The 7,407-nt window shown below is 35.0% G+C and overlaps 1 long non-coding RNA gene across 2 annotated transcripts; it reads right to left on the bottom strand.

Annotated features, from left to right (window-relative positions):
* Window positions 1-4,590: 4,590 nt before the first annotated feature.
* On the bottom strand, window positions 4,591-7,144 carry LOC131247332 (uncharacterized). 2 transcript variants are annotated; one of them, XR_009171644.1, is made up of 3 exons: window positions 6,913-7,144; window positions 4,842-5,072; window positions 4,591-4,743 (listed from the first exon to the last, which is right to left on the bottom strand). It is a non-coding gene; the product is annotated as an uncharacterized LOC131247332 (long non-coding RNA). The 2 variants fall into 2 exon arrangements; XR_009171645.1 differs by having other exon boundaries at window positions 4,591-4,722.
* Between the last annotated feature and the right edge of the window lie 263 nt (window positions 7,145-7,407).

Here is a 7,407-nt window from a genome sequence, read left to right as displayed (position 1 = left end):
TAAATCTTCTAAAAATGTTTTTCAAGAAAATAATAGCAATTCTGATTTAGAACATGGAAGATGATATGGCCCTTCTAGCGAAAAATTTTTACAAAAATTTCAAAAGTAAAAAGAAGGTTGATTTTCAAAAAGCAAATGATAAGAAAAGATCCAAATCTAAACACTATAAGAAAAACGGGCAAAGGCTATGGCCAAAAACCGTAGCTGAAGATTTTTTGCTACGGATCTAGTCCATAGCACGTCCGTCGCTATTGGTGGGGTAGTTAAAGGTCAAAAAACCAATTGTTGCAGATTATATCTGTAGTAATAGATATCAATAGCTACGAACAAAAGCCGTAGCTATAATTTCTATAGCAAAATGTAGCTACACCTGCAGATTAAATCCGTAGCAATAGATATCACTGTCTACGAATAAAGGCCGTAGCTATAATTTCTGTAGAGAAATATACCTGCAGCTACAGATTAGATCCATAGTAGTAGATATCACTAGCTACGGAATAAAGCAGTAGCTATAATTTCTGTAGTGAAATGTACCTACGGCTACGGATAATATCAGTAGTTAAAAGTGGAATAAAATCCATAGTAATATGTTGTAAGTTAGCAATAGGTATGGTTTTCAGCACAATAGCGACGGCCAAAATTCATAGCTATTGTTTTAAAAATTGTAATAATGATGCTTGTTTCCATTGCAAGAACCTGCTGTGATTGATAACTCATCTTAATGCTGATAGGAATAATACATAAAATGCAATCAGAAAAAGAAAAAAAATGACGCATTTATTACAAATAGCAATCAAATCATACAATGCATCTCGCATTCACATTTCTAAATAAACAATACTTCACTTTGCTCAACCTACCATAAGAATTACAACAAAGGTGTGCCCTCATATGTAAGAAACAAATACACTCCAACACAGTAAAGACCCTCCATATAATGCAATAATGCTTGCATTTTTACAGAATTTTCTTCCTTCAGACAGTTAGTTTCAGCAAATGCAGAAGATAGAGCTTCTTCTTTCCCTGAAACTGCAGATGTAACTTCTGTGGACTTTAACACAAGATCACTTTCAAGTTCTGAAACCCTTCCTTTAATAAAATGAATTTCATCCTCCAATGGCTTCTTTAGCTTATCAGCCTGTATAAAACAACATTTGTAGACACAATCAAACAAGCATGCCTTTGTACACATCTCAAAAAAAAGAAAGACAAAAAAACACTTATATAGGAAGAAATCAAAAATGTACCTGCTAATCTTCCAAACTATGGCAAAATCTAACATGAGTAATGTGGTTTGATGGACTATTGGTTCGTGTAACATTATATAGGAAGAAATCAAAATATAGTGAGAGGAGCAATGAAACTAAATCTCCAAGCAATTGTATTCTACAAAAATAATAAACTAAAAGTTTTGAGAAGAATGCTACGAAAAATAGGAACCCAATTTAGGAAACAGATAATAAAATTCAAAGATTAAAAGAACAAAAACAACACAAAAGCAAATTAATATACAAACCCCTCAATTAGTACAGATGATATTAGGAAGTAATGGCATCATTTTTGTTAAATCCAGTATTCTTACGAGTGCGGCCACCGTTCATTGAGCCAATGGTTGAAATGGTGAGCCACATTATGAGATGGGCCATGCCAAAATTTCCCCACATGAGGCAACTTATAGTTCACATCAAATGTGGCCCAATCAAACAGTTAGAATAATCTAATGAGAGAAAATTTTATCGCATTTCCCATCGACACATGGCCTGCCACATGAATAGGTTAGTAGGATTGCCAAATGGTGGGACCCACATGTACAATTCATTGCACTGATCACTCCGTATACACAGTAAATAAGAACATCACCAGAACAATCACAATCAAAATCAAAATCACAATCACAACAGAAATTCAAATAAAAAGAATGGAATCTAAACAAACACAAACCAATACGACAACATTCAATAATCGAATTTCAGTGGCTTAATAAACATTAAATGACACTTGAATCGAATATTCACCAGTTCAAACAGAAACTATACTATCTTCATCTCTAGTTAGTTCTAATTGCTAAAATTTATGTAAAATGTTATTTCTAACTAAAGAGACGTTTAGGGAATTCAAATTACAACTTCTATTACGGTCCCCTACATTTAGGGAGTGTTAAAATTTATTTATTTAAAATTTATAGGTTTAAGTTTGAAAAATCTACTTGAAAAATAGAGCCATTCCAAACAGACCTGAGTCATAGAGGCTTGCTCAATTATTCTTGAAAAATAAAGGCATTTCAAACAAACTTAAGTCACAGAGACTGGATTTATCTAAAAAGGCTATGTGAGGGAAGAATCAGCTATTGCGTGCTATGAGAGGTAGTCCACTAGTTATCTGCTCTCATATTTGTAGTCATAAATAGTGCATGACTCTTAATGCATTTTGATTGATATTTATCTTTAGTGATAGATGTTCTGCTATGTCAGGTGTTTGATAGTATCTCTAAATTTTGAGATTGCCAAGAATAACATGGCAATAGCCTTGACAGACTTAGGAACAAAGGTGGGTTTCATTTCAAGGTCCTACATAGCAAGTTACTGGAATATCTTCATATAGTAAGTTGTTTGAGCCTAGATGTCGAGAACGGAATAACTCCATATAGCAAGTTACCAGATAAATCCCTACAAAAAAACAAACCAACACAAAAAGGTTGAATCTTAGTATCACCATGGAATATTAACAACTTTCTAGCACTTAGCCATTTAATACATCCTTTTGTATATTTACCTACTAAAACCATTTTCTTTCCACATCTTTATGGCTTCTAGTGATGCCCTTCTTCCAGGTTTTTGTTGATTTGCAAATCTTGGGAATTGGGTAAGTGTTGTCATCATGTATGCCATCTAAGTGGTTAGTAGAACAAGGAGATGTATCCATAGGATCCAAAGCTCCATTGCTAGAAGAAAGAGATGTATCAGTGGTGCTAACTGATGGTTGAGATGAGTTAAGAGCAGAATTGAGAAGTCTAAAAATCATGTTGGAAGCTGAAAACTTCAAATTGTTACAATCAATAGTGATGATTTTGGCCACATGAATTTCAATATGAAAAGTTTAAAAATCACATCTCAAAGTCTCACGTACTCTCAACACTGAGTTTTGGAGCTTTGATTTCCTTAGCCAAATTGAGAGACGCTAAAATCTGAGGAACAAGAAAGCTAAAAGTTAGAAATATGCTCCACTAAAATGGATCTGCAAGCAACATCAGTTGGAAACTTGATGCCCAGGTGGAGATTTAAAGACAATGGCAATGTGAACCTCATCGACATTAAAATCTGGTGATGATGATAAATTTTAGAAAATGGCAAAAAAGACATTGTTACCTTTTTCTGATGATGTTGATAAATTTTAGAAACACAATGCATATGAATTTCAAAAACTGGCCTTTTCAAGGCTACATCTAAGTCTGACACCTCTTTGTAATTGAAAGCTTCATCAAGGCCTACCTCATTCTTCAGAAGATCAACCTGAAATATATTAAATACCTCTAACATATGAATCTAGCAGCAATCCTGTTTTGGGAAAGTTCTTTTCTTCCCATCCTAGCTAGGATACTATTTTTTCATTTTGTTTGGATTCTTATAGAAATGAAAGAGTTCTTTGCACAATGGATGTATAGAGTTTTTTGCAAATACATTATAGAATTTCACATTTCTTTCATCTTTTTACTCATCAATGGGAAGAATCTGATTTTTATTGACAACTCACTTACACTTCCACAATCATATCAATAATATATGGACACAACCACACCATGAACAGTCTCAGATATCACCAACAAGATAACAATAGCCCAAGTTGAATGAGAATCACCAAGAAGCAAGCAGCCACATATTGAAAAGTGACGAAGTGGTGGTAAGAAAGCAAGACAAGAAAGCAATCACAGCAGAGAGTCGATACCTGTCGCAGAACTTTGGTGGGCAGTAGGACCCACTAATGTCAGGGATACCAATGAGAGTAATGATAAGAACTACATTGTGGGAATTAAATTAGATAAGGGAAAAAATAGATAAGTCTTAGATCATGATAATGAGGGATTATAACATGCTTAAAATATATTCATGTGAATCGAGCAAAAGAAATGCAATGAATCAAGTACCGAGATAAAAAGAAAGGATAGAAGGGAAACATGGGTGTATTGCTAAAAAAAAAATCATATGCCAAAAAAATCAAGTACTGAGATAAAAATGAAACATATCCAACAGTCCTAGCTATCTCCACAAACAAGTGTCCAAGAATCAGAGGTTAGAAGCGTTTAACCAATATGGTCTTGAGATTTTGACTTGGATACAGTGGACTGCACAATCTAGCAGTTTTATTTGAGTTAATATATGCCACATCTATAATTTTTGAGTGCCTGCATATCAAGTGTCATGCACAGCTTGAGTATCATATAACTCCTCTAAACTAAAAGGAATAAACCTTTGGTTTCACAACTTTCTTAAATAAATGCAGATAAGATCTCCTACAACCATTGGAGTAAAAATTGTTTGATAATATCTTTATATTGAGCTAATTCTAAAATTCAATGACATATGTCTATATATCCATTGGAGTTGCTTTTATATTAAGGTGATTCGCCTTTTTAATGACTTGTGTTAGTACATCCATTAGAGTTTCTTCAGTAGTTTTTACTGCATCATATACAAATACTTCTTCTACTTGGAGCACATAATGTAACTGCAATTTGAAGCACATATCCTGAATGTAAGTGTTAATAAAGGAAATCACATTGTTATTTCTACTTCATTTGAGTAATTTTGTAATTCATTTCACGGGTTCAAGGGTGGTTTACACACCAGGCTTTGTAGAGTTGGATTGCAATAATTTTGAATTGCTTTGTTGAAACCACCATGATATGCGTGCACAACTTCATCCATAACATCCTCGATAATATCACTCTGCTCCTTCAAAAACTGGGCTTCACCTTCACGATCCTTCGATGTCAAAATATGGACAACATGAGGCAAGGAATCAGAACATGCAGCTGTCCAGCTTTCATCTATTTTTTACAGTTCTTCTCTTAGGAACTGCACAAACCAGCAGGAAAAAAAAATCTTACAAATTGAGGGTAGAAGAAAAAATCTTTAATTTTCTAACATTACCAACTATTGGCTAGTTCTAAATTTAAGAGTTCAAAACTCGGTACTCTAGAGTTCCCTTATCCAAGTATACAAGAGTTTTTTTAAGTATCCAGTAGTCAATTAGTCATAGCTTAACATATTCATGCAATAATAGTAATATCATTACAGCAAATGCAAGATCAACTATGCAAAGGACTTCAAATCTAAAAATATCTCATGGTTAAGTCAACTTTCACCTGCAGAATTCAGATAAGGCAGAAAATTTTAAAAATAAATTGGTCAATGAGAAATCGTTCCACGGAGAATAACCACCAACTAACCCTGAGACACTTAACTACCCACTCTAATCCCCCAAATACATTTCAACCACCTAACATTTTAAACTTTTGGCTTGACAACACAACCAGCATTTATGACATCATCATCTGAGCCTAATCCCAATTAATTAGGGTTGGCAATTATGCCTTGTTATTAAAAATTATGTGGTACCACTTTTTCCAAATTTACAATAAAACTGCTTAAAGAGATCCTCAATTAAGGCTTTTAAGTTTTTCCCCTTTTGCCTCACTTCTACTCTTGGAACAACTCAGGAATGGAATGTGGCATTGCACAAGCCATATGAAAAATCCAAGAATCCCCATCAAATTTCACTAGAAAATACAATGTAAAAGTAGGTGATCTACAGATTCCCCATTCCTCAGACACAAGGAAATTTTGTTAATTATAGACATAGACATCTCCCTATGCCCGAGAAAATCAATAATTAGGATGTTGTCTTTGCCAACCCCTATGCCTGAGATGATCAATAACTAGCACCTTACCTTTACAAACCACCCACCCAATACCTCATAACTCTGGGAGAACCCTGATACCCTCTAAAGCAGTGCACAAACAAAGTCCAACAATTTTATGTTCCAAAAGATTGTCTAAAGCATGGTGTGCATACTAGTCTTTCCCCAATCATACCATATGTCACTGAGAAATCATTTCCCCTCTTTGAGACTCAATAGAATACATAGGGGAGCTTCTGACAGAGAGGCATGTTCATGCAATAATATCATCAGGCTTAACACCCTCAATCTACATGAGGAACAATCCAACTTTGGCATTCCATTGTACACCTCATGAGCAAGTTCGATTCCCCCACCACAGTAAGAATATGCATGAACCAATGCATTTAGAACATAGAGATCAGCCTCAAAACCAAATGAAGACACAAGAACGTATCAAGTATCCTTTTAAATGCCATAAAACATCATTAGCCGTTGAAGACTAAACTCAAAACATGAAACAAGTAAGATGTGTAAAACAAATAAAACCAAATGACTAAGCATCTATAATCACAATAAATCTTCATAAACATCGCCACCATAAAAAGCATATCTACATCAATAACAACTGAACTAAATCCTTCAATCTCTATAGCAACTACAATTACAGAAAAAAATAAATAAATAAATCAAGAAATTTAAAAAAAAAAAGACCTATTGAAAACAATGTATCCAACAATCTTAAAACTACATGATAACAAATCAAATTTCAGCATAATAGGAACTGATTATCACAAACTCTTCTCAGACAAAACTACCTCAATAGCGATATAAATTTGAATCTGTAAAGATATTTTTACTCAATAAAAACACAAATGATGCTTGCAATCCACCACAAAATTGGAGGAACAACAGAATTCATGAACAGAATCAGTTTAATATATTGTATTTAATGATCCCAAAACTAGAAAAACAACTCAGTATCCTCCTCCAAATATATCAATGAAAAGAATTACCTAGTAGCTCGAGAGAGGGAGAGGGAGAGCCGGTGGAGGCAGCACTGCTGAAGAGTTGGTGCTGTTGAAGGAGGTGTGAGGGCATGGGAGCTCGAGATAGGTAGAGGGAGACGACGAGGGCAAGGGAGCTCGAGAGAGGGGGAGGGAAAGGGAGAGGGAGAGTGCTGACGGTGGGAACGGAGAGAGAGAGGGAGGAAGATGAGAAAATAGGTTAGGGTATGGAGTGAGAGAGAGAGAGAGAGAAATGGGGGTGACATTTGGGCATGGCTCTGTTTTGAGCGTGTGCCCAATTTTGGGCATAGGCCATGGACGGTCCTCTCAGGGGCTTCGTGGGGCCCACTATGATGTATTTGCGTTATCCATTCCATCCATTAATTTTAATAAATTATTTTAGTTCATGATCCAAAATATAATGTACATTAAAGGCCTAAGTGGACCACACCATAGGAATCACATGTGATTTAATCTCCATGTTTCCTTCTGTGTGGTCCACTT

The sequence above is a fragment of the Magnolia sinica genome, chromosome 5 (genome assembly GCF_029962835.1).
Source record: "Magnolia sinica isolate HGM2019 chromosome 5, MsV1, whole genome shotgun sequence".
Classification (NCBI taxonomy): domain Eukaryota; kingdom Viridiplantae; phylum Streptophyta; class Magnoliopsida; order Magnoliales; family Magnoliaceae; genus Magnolia; species Magnolia sinica.
The sequence above is the reverse complement of the archived record's forward strand: the minus strand, read 5'-3'. Positions and strand labels throughout refer to the sequence as shown.